Consider the following 16,453-nt stretch of genomic DNA (forward strand, 5'->3'; position numbering starts at 1 on the left):
GTAAAAAGGGGGTTATAAAATATCTTGAATATCATAGAAAAATTGGTCGAATCCCGGGATCAAATTCCTGAAACTCCTGCTAGCTTTGAAAGCTCATTCAGGATTATTTCATTTTGAAAAGTAAAAACATTGGCCCCCAGCCCTCCAGTCCCCCTCGATCGACTAGAGTTCACCTGAAATTGGGGGGGGGGGGGGGGGGAGGGGGGGGTGGTACATTTAGCAGTGTTCCGGATTTTTTTTTTTTTTGGGGGGGGGGGGGGGGTCTCCAAGGCAGGAAAAGCCAGCGAAAAGCCGGCTAAAGGGGGATTCAGAAATGTTGGCAGTCCTGAGATAGGGGTGGGGGCGCTTTCAAAGGGAGGGAACGAGCATACTCGTACCCTAAATGACACTGAGTGGGGGGGGGGGGCGGGCAGCGTTATTTTTTTCTGCGGCACAGATTGGGGCATGTGTACGTGTTGAGCCTATGGGAAGTACGTTCTTTCCCTTCTGAATAGTGTCTGCACGTACGTGAGACTAGTCATGTTCGCTAGCGCATAGCTCTGCAAAGAAGTTTGAATATCCATCGCGAGCTATGTAAGAAGTTACTAGTAACTTCTTGGTTTAAGTTAGTTAAGTTGTAATGACTAATTATTGTGATGTTCTCCTTATTGACATGCTGCCTCCTCTTCAGATTTCCAATTTCATTTTAATTGTTGATGTAATGATTTTCCATACGGTAGTGGATTACATGCCGGGAATACATGTAACACTATTAAAAACAGACCTCTACTACTAGTACGCACACGACCACTATTAGTCTGTAAATCAAGACCCCTTTTGAAAAAAAGCCCCAATCTGTGCCGCAGAAAAAAATAACGCCTCCGGCGATCTACTGTACATGATTGCACTTTTTAAGCGCTCGCGCGCTGGCGCACTTTACGTCTAGGCTATAATAATACCTTGCAAAATAACGAAAAATTATTCTGAAGTTTATGAAGTGCTTGTTCGCGCACGTCGCGCAACTACTCTTAATGATCGTGACATACTGTATACATGTAGGTTATACAGTTATACATTCATTTAAAAAACAACTAATTTCTCATGCATTATGCTGAAAGTGAAACCATCACATTTTTTTTTCTTCTTCTTCCTTTTTTTTCTCTCTTTTTTTGTAATCTCAGGGGGGGGGGGTGATTGTACAGGCCATCCCCCTACTTCAAGCCAGGGGGGATGCAGCCCCCCCCCCCATCCCCCGGGATTTACGCCCCTGACACAGAGATAGAAAGAGAGAGAAAGAGAGATGGCAGAGAGAGAGGGAGAGAGAAAGAAAGAGAAGAGATAGAGAGAGAGATGAAAGAGAGAGAGAGAGAGAAAGAGAGATAAGAGAGAGATGAGAGAGAGAGAGAGAGAGAGAGAGAGAGAAAGAGCGAGAGCCGGGGGGGGGGGGAATAAAAAAGGGGATACACAAAATTAATATACATGTATATTGTGTTGAATTTGAAAAATGTATATACAGAAATGTTGACAATAAATATGGGATTGTATCTATGTCGAAATGCAGAGAACTGAGGTGAAAGAGGGAGTTTGAGTGTTCACAGAATTCAAAATTCAACAATAAGGTCCCTATGTCGTTATTATTTTTCTGAATGACAACATTTTGAAAATTGAAGACTTGTATATTTTTCAGCTTGGACAGTTAAAGCCTCGGTCACAAATGCCATTACGTACTGCTACGAACACCGTACGAACGATTTTCAGACAATAGAAATTCGGGAAGACAATGGAATAATAGGGAGATTCGTACGAAATTATCGTTCCTACAAACTTTTGTGATCATAGCATAATGTACAAGCTTAACACTAAACAATTACCTTTGCCTTCTAATGATATGTTCGTAAAAAAATGATTCGATTTACTCATTGCCTACTGACACCGGGTGTTACATGTATTAAGCCTATGGGATTAGAGAATTCAGTAATCAACCGGTTAATAGTTACTTCACTCGCCAGGCGAGCTCTTTTCATCTATCAATAAATAGAACATCGTTTGTATACAATTGGTTTTAAAGGTCCAAAACTGTGAATTCTCTTTCAAATGATATTATACAGTGTAATTCGGTATAAATTTTCGAAAGGAGACCTCAAAGCTTTCTTCTGAATAGTGACTAGGCTATTGCATTCCCTCATCAAATATTGATTGTAGCGTGAGATAATGCAACTTTGATGTTTGTGTAACTTTGGTGTTTTTTTTATGTGTATATTTATCATTGTTTTGCGTTTAAAAATGATTTTTGTATTACTGAATCAGTTATTTTTATTGTTTTTTGTTTTTCTCATAAAATATTAATTTATAATAATTAATTTTACAGGAGGGCCTACACCCTACAAGCAGTGCTTATTAGTCGCCCCTCCCCCCCCCCCCGATTTCAATTTCATGTTGTTGTTGTTTGTTTTTTTAGTATTGTGTAAATTGATCTATATGTACATGTATATTAATATGTGAATATGTAAAGAGTGTACCATCATTGTAAATGTGAAAAATTGAAAGAGGCCAAATAAATAATTTAATTGAATGGAATTGAATTGAATAGCGTCCGAGGGTTCAATAATTTTTGTCTATGATCTGCCACTGACCCCAGGTGCATGCGTTGGAGCATGGAATGGAGTCGTTTGTATGGGAAAAACTTCTTTCCGACCGTTTCAGTTACTAAAAGCATGGACCCTACACTGAAACTCACTGGCGTACTGGTGGGGGGGGGGGCTTGGGGGCGCCAGCCCCCCCCCCCCCCCAAAAAAAAAAAAAAAAAAAAAAATTGAACCATGACTTATTTTCAATTCCATATACAAGTGATGTATAAATGTTCGTGAAATCACATGATTTTCAACACAATGCGCGTTTCTCAATTTCTGTTGCGAACTGTCACATTCCCAAATGACCAGGAAGAGCAAATGTTTTGTTATAGTCACTAAGGGGCCGTGGCCACTAACAGTAACACTAGTAAAAAAAAAAATCCTTTCTAGAAGCAACTGTGACAAGCACGGCCGGGCGTTCCATACTTACATCATGTAACACTGCACATGTACCGGTAAGGGGGCCCATTGGGGAAATTGAATTCAAACAAGATTAAGAGTAGTGAACGGTTCAACGAATCGTCTTCTTTCTCTAATTATTTAATGAAACGGCAAAGCTTTCGCGCTTCGGGGGGGGGGGGGGGGCAACTGAATTCAGACTAGGATTAAGAGTCGAGAACGGTACAACGAATCGTTTCCCTTCTTTAATAATAATATTTAATGAAGTGTCAAAGTTTTCGCGCTTTGCGCGGGAGGGGGGGGGGGGGTAAACTGAATTCAGACAAGAATACGATACAACGAATCGTCTTCTTTCTCTGATAATTTAATGAAACGTGAAAGCTTCCGCGCTTCGCGCGGGTGGGCGAATATGAATTCAGATAAGGATTAAGAGTAATAGTTTAATGAAACGTCAGTTTCCGCGCTTCGCGCGAGATGGGCGAAATTGAATTCAGACAAGGATTAAGATTCGGAACCGGTACAATGAATCGTCTTCCTCCTCTAATAATTTAATGAAGTGTCAAAGCTTCCGCGCTTCGCGCGGGAGGGGGGGGGGGGGGAAACTAAATTCAGACAAGAACACGATTCAACGAATCGTCTTCTTTCTCTAATAATATAATGAAACGTGAAATCTTCCGCGCTTCACGCGGGTTGGGCGAAAATGAATTCAGACAGGGATTAAGAGTAAAAGTTTAATGAAACGTCAAAGTTTCCGCGCTTCACGCGAGATGGGCGAAAATGAATTCAGACAAGGATTAACAGTCGGAACCTGTACAATGAATCTTCTTCTTTCTCTAATAATTTAATGAAGTGTCAAAGCTTCCGCGCTTCGCGCGGGAGTGGGGAAACTGAATTCAGACAAAAACACAATATAACGAATCGTCTTCTTTCTCTAATAATTTAATGAAACGTGAAAGCTTCCGCGCTTCGCGCAGGAGTGGGGAAACTGAATTCAGACAAAAACACGATACAACGAATCGTCTTCTTTCTCTAATAATTTAATGAAACGTCAAGGCTTCCGCGCTTCGCGCGGGATGGGCGAAAATGAATTCAGAAAAGGATTAAGAGTAAAACGTCAAAACTGCCGCGCTTCGGGCGGGTGGGGGGAGGGGGAAACTGGATCCAAACAAGAATTAAGAGTCGAAAACAGTACAACGGATCGAGCGACGCCCCTGATAACCACACAGTTTATACACTCGAGAAAATGTTTGCAAGTACTACTGATGCATCAAAGCTTATACAACGTCTCAGGATGTGACAGATCACTTTTCTCTAACTTCTTACCAATCAGAAGGCCTCGATTTTTTCAGGAAGTACCTGTGGACATTAATGCGCCAAATGTGTTTCTCAAATTGCAAAAGATCCCTACTCCTGGAAGGGGTAGGAGAAGGCAATTTGACGTCATATTACTCCAGGAAGTGCGTTTAATTTGGTTCTAAAATTGCAAATGCTTCTTACTCTGACACACCCCCGCTTGGTCGCTCCGCTTCCTCGCTGCTAAAGCCTCGCTCTGTCGCTTCATCGTGTTACATATATTTAACCCCATTCCATTTTGTGCCCCCCCCCCCAGTAAGAAATTTCGGGATCCGCCACTGACGCCCATACCCCTTGAGCTTCGGGGGCTCCGCCCCTTGGCCCTAGCCGGGGCTTTGGCCCTAGACCCCACTTTGCGAAACGTTCAGCGGGGTCTGCATGTTAGAGTGGGGTGCTGCGATTTTTTTTTTGGTCAGCCCCCCCAAACGTTTTTGCTCATTACGCCACTGCTGAAACTGTTCATGTTGACGTTACTCCGACTTTGTTACATGGTATAATAACAACGTTTAACCATTTTTGTAAAGATTAAACCGATCATTTGAACCTTATATACCTTGAATATCAATCATGGAATTGCCTTGCATTGGAAGTGAAATAGCAGAAGGTACCCTTGCAGGTGAAGGGCGAGCTGCTCGTGATGATGGAAGTCGTACAATTATCTGGTGTGTACCTCGCTCTGTTTCTACGGCTCTCACTAAGTGTCTTAGTTTCATCGAAGGCATCCAAGTGTGGTTCGAACCCTACACCTACTTCCAATGCAAGAACCACCCGAGTGATTATAAAGGAACAGCTAGACCTTGATGTACCGGCCGAATACGAAGGGAATGAAGAGATTTATAAACGAATGGCTGATCACTTTAGAGAGACCGGGCAGTCAAACATAACAAGACAGGAGAACCTTTCGTAAATTTTCTTTAGATAATACCCTCGTACACCTCTTCTAGTGGCGTAATGAGTAAAAACTTCTTTCTTTCTTTCTTTTTTTTTTTGGGGGGGGGGCAGAAGAAAAAAAACACGCATCATTACCACTCTTGCATGTAACATGCAGGCCCCGCGGAATGTTTTACAAAGTTGGGGGGGGGGGACTAAAGCATTTACGATCAGGAAGAGCAAAGCTAGCGAAACGAGTTGAGCTTTAATTGGCGTGGGGGACCAGGTCCAAAGCCACGGCGGGAGTCAAGGGTCGCAGCACCCGGAAGCTAAGGGGTTTTAGGCATTTAATAACGGTCAGATGGGCACATTTTGATACCTTTTTTGTGACACTGGCAGGTCACTAATTGGCGTGGGGGTCCAGATGACTGAGCCTCAAAAAGCTCAGGGGTTAGAGGCATTTAATAACGGTCAGATGAGCATTCAGGGGCCCGCTGTAGAGCCTCTAATGGGGTCCAGGGGCGGTGAAAAATCATGTCATTTCAGCAACATTTTAAAATCACTGGAATCGAATTAGAAATAAACCACGTTTGAATTTAATTTGGGGGGCAATTGCCCCCAAGCCCCCCCCCCCCCCCCCCCCCCACGTGAGTACGCAAGTGACTCCTTCCTCCCCCTCCCAATCGAATGTTGAAAAGAGCAGGGGAAAGAATAAAGAGAATATAGGACAGGGACAACTGAGAGGGCGTTACATTTCCTCTTCTATAACTTTTAAAGACTGTGATAACAAGGACCACATTAATAATGGTTCCAAAATATTGAACCGTTCGGTAACGTATTTTCAATTTGTTGCAGGATTTAGGCCCGATATCATGAAACAAATACCAATTCCTTTGACACATTTCATCTAAGCCAATCAAATGGCACGATTTCAGTAGCTTATAACAGTTATTGTAACTTTTTATTGATAGCAAGTTTTATGAAACAGGGCCCTGATAGGCCATGCCCAGGCCCGACGAAAGACTGATTTCGATGATAGACAAGCAGGTTTACTTCATACTTTTATACTTTGCCCCGTCCCCCCCCCCCTTTTTTAAATTTTATTTACAGTTACGCATCGATCGGTCGGTTTTTGGACCAGTCAGTAAGCCGTCATGTCTTGGTGAAGGATATGGCTCTCTCACCCGATGAGTACAAGTTCCTCCCAAAAGGCGAATCCGCAGTTGAGGAAACGTTCGACATAAGACACGACTCTCCGTTCCGAAACACAGAGGGTGGCTCATCTCATAAAGATGTTTATGACATGTGGAAGTATGTCAAAGAAAATCTAGGCTCTGAATCCATTGTTGTCGACAGTGACGATCTGCTGACGAATCCAGCCGAATTACTACCGAAGATCTGCCGAGCGGCCGGGCTGCCATACGACGAATCGCTCTTGAAGTGGGATGGGTCTTCCGAAGTGACGGAGAGTTGGATGGTTCCTGCGGACCACATCGTAGAGAAGATGGTGTACTTCTTCGACAGAGCTATCAGGAGCAGCGAATTTCTGCCAGCAAGTAAGATGCCATCACGTGATGACGTTCGACCTGACGTCATTAGATGTACCGATCAGGCTATGAAGTATTATGACGAAATGTATGAAGTTAGGATCAAGGTCTAAGTAATTATCCATCATATACCTTGTTCTGAGTTGCTAGTTAGGACACCAGTATGCGTGAATCTATATTAGCAGCAATGGGACAGAGGCGCACCTGCAATATTGGGATTTACAATAATGACGTATTTTGAATGAAGTCATCGACTCCACCCATTCAGAAAAAAATGAAGTGCCCAGACGTTATAGTGACTACATCTTACAAAATACAATATTCATAACTTTTGTCCGATTCCGTAAGAAAAGAAGGAAAATGAAACAAAGTAAAATATACGGGCAAATGGAAGATGGAATTGTTTTCTTTTTTTCTTTCTGCCCACTTTTTATTTAGATACTTTCTGAAGAAGAAAACAAATCTTTATACGTGACTCTATATCCTACATTCTCTAATAACAGCGTCATGTACCCCCTCCTCCCCCCCCCCCTTTCCGGTTGCTATCGACTCAAGCATTCATGTTTATGTTAGTTGGTCTATGCACTTATCTTGATTATTTGATTTACCTCTATACTTTCAAGTTTTCATTTGTTTATATGCATTTTAGTGTATTTCAGTCGTCACATTGTATGTAAATCAATTATGTTATATACTAATATTATTATTTGAATATTTTGTATTTGATTTTTCAATAAATGCAGAAACATCAGCTTCAAAAATATGAATATGATGATTTTGATGACGATTAGTATAAGTATATAGTATTATTATAATTGTTATCATATCATTATTATCATCTGTATTATCAGCATAATCTACAATGGCAGTAGTGTAGTATAGTACATGTAAAAGTAAGCCTAATAGTTGAGGTATCATTCTGATCATAATTTTCTGATTATCTTTTGCATTACGTCTAGACGATAAACTCATGACAATTGACAATTGTCATGAATCATTGTCTCTAAGCTTACCATTAAATGCATCTGGTTCGAATTTTGCTTAGGTATTTGGTTCTGGATGATTTAAATGGTAAAAATGAACCTGTGTCCTATTCATTCTAGTCTTATTCATTTGCATTATGTTTTATTCATTCAAGTTCTAATGTTGCTGACTGTTTTCAAGACAATATCTTTTTTGTCGATCATAGTTCTATGTAGCTTGATATCTCACGGTAATTTTGAGAGAAAAGCAATGCAAGCAATAAATTCTAAATTTTAACGACAATCGCGTTCGCCTTTGCTGTTCTTCAATAATATTTGACAAGCAGTATTAATTAATTTTCAATGACTCATGATAAGTTCGTTTAACAGTTGATAACCCTCGGTTCGATCTTTTGTTCGGTTTATTTGTCGGGGAAAATAGAAGTGAATGTATTATTATTCTTATGTGTTCATCGTCTCTAAGATGCTCTTTGAATTAAAAAACAGCTTTTAGTGTTAGGCTTCCTGAAAGAAATTTCAATTGTTGTTAAGAAAATTTTTGGTTGCACTCTGTAGATTATGATGATGTGTTTGATCTTTTTTTCAATACAAGATCAAAGACATGATGAACATCTCCTGCATGCAATAAGTTCTTGACAACAATTACAAAATGTAAGCTAATGCTTTTCGGTGTGGCGTACACATGGCAATCACATTGTAGATAAAATTATAATCATCAGTACTGGGTCAAATAAATTAAAGAGAACTGAATTTGAACCCGGACCATAGGCTTCCCCCTCTCGTTCTCTTTCCCTCTCTCTCCCTCTTCGTTGCCTTACTTTTCCCTCTCTTATCTCCCTGTGCATTTGTATGCCTCGATAATACAGAAAAAAAAAAAAATAAGATTCTTCCTCTTCCCCTCCTTCTTCCTAGTACATGTAGTAGGAGTAGTACTAGAAGCAGTATCTCAATAATAATGACAACAGTTATTATTATGGTTGGTGGTGTTACTAATGTTATTTGTGTAATTATTATGTTTGTTATTGTGATTATTATCCTCATCATGATTATTATCGTTAATATAAATTATTATTGTAATTATTATAATTATTATTATTGTTATCATTATGATGAATATGAATATGATGATTTTGATGACGATTAGTATAAGTATATAGTATTATTATAATTGTTATCATATCATTATTATCATCTGTATTATCAGCATAATCTACAATGGCAGTAGTGTAGTATAGTACATGTAAAAGTAAGCCTAATAGTTGAGGTATCATTCTGATCATTAATTTTCTGATTATCTTTTGCATTACGTCTAGACGATAAACTCATGACAATTGACAATTGTCATGAATCATTGTCTCTAAGCTTACCATTAAATGCATCTGGTTCGAATTTTGCTTAGGTATTTGGTTCTGGATGATTTAAATGGTAAAAATGAACCTGTGTCCTATTCATTCTAGTCTTATTCATTTGCATTATGTTTTATTCATTCAAGTTCTAATGTTGCTGACTGTTTTCAAGACAATATCTTTTTTGTCGATCATAGTTCTATGTAGCTTGATATCTCACGGTAATTTTGAGAGAAAAGCAATGCAAGCAATAAATTCTAAATTTTAACGACAATCGCGTTCGCCTTTGCTGTTCTTCAATAATATTTGACAAGCAGTATTAATTAATTTTCAATGACTCATGATAAGTTCGTTTAACAGTTGATTACCCTCGGTTCGATCTTTTGTTCGGTTTATTTGTCGGGGAAAATAGAAGTGAATGTATTATTATTCTTATGTGTTCATCGTCTCTAAGATGCTCTTTGAATTAAAAACAGCTTTTAGTGTTAGGCTTCCTGAAAGAAATTTCAATTGTTGTTAAGAAAATTTTTGGTTGCACTCTGTAGATTATGATGATGTGTTTGATCTTTTTTTCAATACAAGATCAAAGACATGATGAACATCTCCTGCATGCCAATAAGTTCTTGACAACAATTACAAAATGTAAGCTAATGCTTTTCGGTGTGGCGTACACATGGCAATCACATTGTAGATAAAATTATAATCATCAGTACTGGGTCAAATAAATTAAAGAGAACTGAATTTGAACCCGGACCATAGGCTTCCCCCTCTCGTTCTCTCTCCCTCTCTCTCCCTCTTCGTTGCCTTACTTTTCCCTCTCTTATCTCCCTGTGCATTTGTATGCCTCGATAATACAGAAAAAAAAACAATAAGATTCTTCCTCTTCCCCTCCTTCTTCCTAGTACATGTAGTAAGAGTAGTACTAGAAGCAGTATCTCAATAATAATGACAACAGTTATTATTATGGTTGGTGGTGTTACTAATGTTATTTGTGTAATTATTAGGTGATACGTAACGAAGTCTACGTATCACCTATTGATTTCGTCAAGATTGTTATCAGGTGGGCTGTATAACGTACAGACCACCTTATAATTTCGTTAGAATTGCCTTTATTTATTTATTTATTTATTATTTATTTTTCTTATTTCTAACCACTTTTTTGTTGGCAGGATAACTTGAAAATGGCTCAATCAAAAGCCTTGAAATTTAGCACACATATGTATAGGCATATGTACAAAGCACAATAACGTTTTCAACATTAAACATTACTGATGACGTCATCTAGGCGCCATTTTGTAAAATTTTACGAAAATCAACTTATGATCATATCTTCATAACCAAAAGTTATTTCTCATTCATATTTATCATGATCAAGGTCAATATCCGTCCGGTCAATTTCAGGTCAAAGAACGCGCGCGTGCGCGTACGTCCGCGCGTCAATGCGCGCGCAAAATTTTTAAAATGCTCAAAATCGTCTCAAAATCATTTTGCATACGTTTGAGGCCATTTTAAGCATTTTATAAAAAATCGCGCACACGCACATGCGCGCGCGTTTTCGCGCGTAAAACTATTACACAACATAGAATCGCCATTTTTTTTTCTTCATAATATTCTACATATTTTTACAAACAAATAGATGCCATGGTTGTTTCTTTATGACTATTAAAAACGGAATGATCGACCGTTAAACAAAATTTCCGTGCGCGCGAGCTCTTGTAATACATAGCATATATGGGCAAAACATGCCTATACAAAATACATTGTAGCTCTTTAGAATGCAAGGTGACGCCAATTTTTTTCATATTTTAATAGAGTATGATTCGGAGATATTTGTTCATGTCTCATTTGATCCTCAATTAACTCATGACGTCATCATAATGGCCTCCGAACTCAAAATTCCAATTTGCATATTATGACGTCAGCATATTTATAGAAAATTGATTGTATCTCTGTAAATATTGATCGATTTTCTTCCAAATTTTGATACGTTCTAGCTGAGACAATTTTCTACAGATGCAGTTCTAACTAGACTTTAATTCGTCACTTAGACGAATTAGGTGATACGTATGATAATGGTTTACATAACGAATAATGCATTACACGATATATTATTTTGTAAAATGCTTCTCCCATTTATATGCTTCTCCCATTATGATCTATTCATATGTCAAGATTAAATTGTGTCTCCTTGATCATCATGGATCTAGGGAAGATAGATTGAAACAATATATGACCTTTGACCCTGTGCAGTAACCAGTTACACATTTGACTCTAATTTACATCATGAAGAACACCTTTTGACGATTTTATCTTATTCAAAGAAATGAAAATGTAATTGATAAATGATTATCATCATTATGATAATGATGATCATGATGATAATGATCATGATCATGAGCGCGATCATGACATCTTATTGAAAAAATGAGGGTTGATTTAGATAGCATATAGTCTCAGCTACAACTTACTCAAAAGTCAACAAAATCCAAGCAGAAATAACGGCGATATTGCTCGCAAAAGACAGGAATGTAGACTCCAGATTTGAGAAAAAGTCATCTCCCATAGAGATTACACGCAAAAAGTAATGGATTAAGTGAAAATAGGGTAATAATAAAGTAAAAAGGGTTGTTTGTGACATTATTTGCGATTCTACGTGTTTTAATAATCAAAGGAGATGGTACAGTGAAGGTCAAAAGGAAAAAAAAGTGAAGAAAAAAATTGTTGGAGACACCCGGACTCGAACCAGGGATCTCGAGATTGGAAGTCAAGTGCGTTACCGATATACCAAAACATTTCCCATAGCGATTACACGTAAACGGGAAATGGAATTCTGAAATCCTACTTTGCAAGTGAAATATGAGCATGATCCCGGCATCTAATCGAAAAATAAAGGGCGCACTTGTGATAGCTCATTGTCTCAGCTACAACATATCCGAAGTTCAGCGAAAACGAAGCTAAAACAACAGAGATTTTGCTCGCGAAAGACAGGAGTGTAGAATCCAGTTTTGAGAAAAAGTCATGTCCCATAGAGAATACACGTAAAATGTGAAAAATTGACATGCCTTCTTTAATTGCAAAAATACGCCATGATGCCTTTGTCAAAATGGAAAATTGTGGATTATTTATTTGTAGAAAATTGTCTCAGGTAGAACATATCAAAATTTAAAAGAAAATCAATCAATATTTACAGAGATACAATCAATTTTCCAAAATTATGCTGACGTCATAATATGCAAATTAAAATTTTGAGTTTGGAGGCCATTATGATGACGTTATGAGTTAATTGAGGGTCAAATGAGACATGAAATCATATCTCCAACTTATAACCTATCTAAATATGAAAAAATATTGGGAGTTTCTATCTATTCTGAAGAGTTACAAAGAATTTTGTATAGACATGTTTTTGCTCATGTATTGTGGATAAAGATAACGCAGGTCCGCGCGCGCTGTCAACTTTGACGGACGCTCATTGCGTTATTAAAAGGTGAACAAGTTATCAAAATGCTTGGAAAGATGTACCAAATATGATGATAGAGAACATTCGGCGATTCTATGTTGCAAAATGCTAGTACGCGCAAAAAACGCGCGCGCATGCGCGTTTGCGTGATTTTTTGTCAAATGCTCCATATGGCCTGAAACGTATGCAAAAAAAATTTGGGATGATTTGGAGCATTTTAATTTTTTTCGCGCGCGTAAACGCGCGTACGAACGCGCACGCGCGCATTTGCGCACGTTTATTGATCTGAAATTGACCGGATGGATATTGATCTTCTTCCTGATAAATATGAATGAAAAATTCCTTTCCGTTATGAAGATATGATCATAAGTTTATTTTAACAAAATGGCGCCTGGATGACGTCACGATAATTTTGAGTCTTTGAAAAGTCACGCAGTTCTAAGTTAGACTAAGATCTATCATCATGGCAAGTTTCATGATAATGGCTTTATTCAGTCTTGAGATATCCTGCGAACAAATTCGAGGAAGAATAATAATAAATAAATAAATAAATAAATAAATAATAAAAATCTTGACGAAATCAAAAGGTGATACGTCTACGTACGTATCACCTAATTATTTTTTATTTTGACAAAGGCATCATGGCGTATTTTTGCGATTAAAGGAGGCATGTCAATTTTTCACATTTAGCGTGTATTCTCTATGGGACATGACTTTTTTTCAAAACTCGATTCTACATTCCCGTCTTTCGCGAGCAATATCTACGTCGTTTTAGCTTCGTTTACGCTGTACTTCGAGTTTGTTGTAGCTGAGACGATAAGATATCTCAAATGTGCCCTTCATTTTGTCTCAAATTTTAGTTGGACCAGCCCACCTATACTATATGTATAGGCATATGGACATAACACAGTAAGGTTTTCAACCTTGACCTTGACTGATGACGTCATCTAGGCGCCATTTTGTGAAATTTTCTGAAAATTTACTCATGATCATATCTTCATAACCAAAAGGTATTTCTCATTCATATTTATCATGATCAAGGTCAACATCAGTCCGGTCAATTTCATGTCCAAAAACGCGCGCGTGCGAGAACGTCTGCGCGTCAGTGCGCGCGCAAAAAATTTAAATGCTCAAAATCGTCTCAAATATATTTTGCATACGTTTCAGGTCATTTTAAGCATTTTATAAAAAATCGCGCACGCGCGCATGCGCGCGCGTTTTCGCGCGTAACACCATTACAAAACATAGAATCGCCATTTTTTTTCTTTTATGACATTTCTCATATTTTTTCGAGGAATTTGATACCATGTTTATCTCTTTATGACCTTTAATAACAAGATGAGCGTCAATTCAAGATAAATGTCTGTGCGCGCGAGCTCTTTTAATACATAGCATATATGGGCAAAAACATGCCTATACGAAATCCATTATAGCTCTTTGAAATGAACCGTGACCTTCAATTTGTTTTCATATTTAGATAGAGTATGAGTCGGAGATATGATTCCACGTCTCATTTGGCCATTAAGTGTATCGTGACATCATCATAATGGCCTTGGAACTCAAAATACGTATTTGCATATTATGACGTCAGCATATTTATGGAAAATTGACTGTATCTCTGTAAATATTGATCGATTTTCTTCAAAATTTTGAAATGTTGTAGCTAAGATAATTCTCTACAAGTTTAATAGTAACCATTTTTCATTTTGATGACGTCATCAGAGTAAAAATTACGACTAAAGGGCACATATCAGAAATTTCTTAAGTTGCGTGTCATGACTATAGAAGGTGAATTTCGTTCACGTAATGAATCTACATGATATTGTTTTTTTTTAAAAATTAAGCAGTATCTCGCTTATTTTTGCTCTATTTTGTTTTCAAATTTTAGTTGACCAGCCCACCTATACTTGTTCCAAACAAGTATTATATGTCTAGTTTATTTATTTATTATTCTTCCTCGAATTTGTTCGCAGGATATCTCAAGACTGAATGAAGCCATTGTTATGAATCTTTCAATGATGATAGATCTTAGTCTAACTTAGAACTGCGTGAATTTTCACTCAAAATCATCGTGACGTCATTCAGGCGCCATTTTGTGAAAATCAACTAATGATCATATCTTCATAACGAATAGTAATTTTTCATTCATATTTATCATGATTAAGATCAATATCCGTCCAGTCAATTTAAGGTCAATAAACGTGCGCAAATGCGCGCGTGCGCGCTCGTCCGCGCGTTTACGCGCGCGCAAAAAATTAAAATGCTCTAAATCGTCCCAATTTTTTTTTGCATACGTTTCAGGCCATATGGAGCATTTGATAAAAAAATTACGCACACGCGCATGCGCGCGCGTTTTTGCCCGTACTTGCATTTTGCAACTTAGAATCGCCGATTCTTTTCTGTCATCATATTTGGTACATTTTTCCAAGCATTTTGATAATTTGTTCACCTTTTATTAACGCAATGAGCGTCCGTCAAAGTTGACAGCACGCGCGGATTTGCGTTATCTTTATCCACAATACATGGGCAAAAACATGCCTATATAAAATTCATTGTAACTCTTTAGAATAGATAGAAACTCCTAATATTTTTTCATATTTAGATAGATTCTGAGTCGGAGATATGATTTCATGTCTCATTTTATCCTCAATTAACTCATGACGTCATCATAATGGCCTCCAAACTCAAAATTTCAATTTGCATATTATGACGTCAGCATATTTTTGGAAAATTGATTGTATCTCGGGAAATATCGATCAATTTTCTTTCAAATTTTGATATGTTGTAGCTGAGACAATTTTCTACAAATGCAGTGTTCACATTTTTTATTTTTGACAAAAGTATCATGGTGTATTTTTGGGATTAAAGGAGGCATGTCAATTTTTCACATTTCGCGTGTATTCTCTATGGGACATGACTTTTTCTCAAAACTGGATTCTACACTTCTGTCTTTCGCGAGCAAAATCTCCGTTGTTTTAGCTTCTTTTTCGCTGAGCTTCGGATATGTTGTAGCTGAGACAATGAGCTATCACGAGTGTGCCCTTTATTTTTCGATTAGATGCCGGGATCATGCTCATATTTCACTTGCAAAGTAGAATTTCAGAATTCCATTTCCCGTTTACGTGTAATCGCTATGGGAGATGTTTTGGTATATCGGTATACGCACTTGACTTCCAACCTCGAGATCCCTGGTTCGAGTCCGGGTGTCTCCAACAATTTTTTGCTTCACTTTTTTTTCCTTTTGACCTTCACTGTACCATCTCCTTTGATTATTTAAACACGTAGAATCGCAAATAATGTCATAAATAACCCTTTTTACCTTATTATTACCCTATTTTCACTTAATCCATTACTTTTTGCGTGTAATCCCTATGGGAGATGACTTTTTCTCAAATCTTGAGTCTACATTACTGTCTTTTGCGAGCAATATCGCCGTTATTTCTGCTTGGATTTTGTTGATTTTTGAGTATGTTGTAGCTGAGACTATATGCTATCTAAATCAACCCTCATTTTTTCAATAAGATGTCATGATCGCGCTCATGATCATGATCATGATCATCATGATCATCATTATCATAATGATGATAATCATTTATCAATTACATTTTCATTTCTTTGAATAAGATAAAATCGTCAAAAGGTGTTCTTCATGATGTAAATTAGAGTCACATGTGTAACTGGTTACTGCACAGGGTCAAAGGTCATATATTGTTTCAATCTATCTTCCCTAGATCCATGATGATCAAGGAGACACAATTTAATCTTGACATATGAATAGATCATAATGGGAGAAGCATTTTACAAAATAATATATCGTGTAATGCATTATTCGTTATGTAAACCATTATCATACGTATCACCTAATTCGTCTAAGTGACGAATTAAAGTC

Source organism: Strongylocentrotus purpuratus, unplaced genomic scaffold (genome assembly GCF_000002235.5).
Source record: "Strongylocentrotus purpuratus isolate Spur 01 unplaced genomic scaffold, Spur_5.0 spur5_scaffold_19, whole genome shotgun sequence".
NCBI lineage: Eukaryota > Metazoa > Echinodermata > Echinoidea > Camarodonta > Strongylocentrotidae > Strongylocentrotus > Strongylocentrotus purpuratus.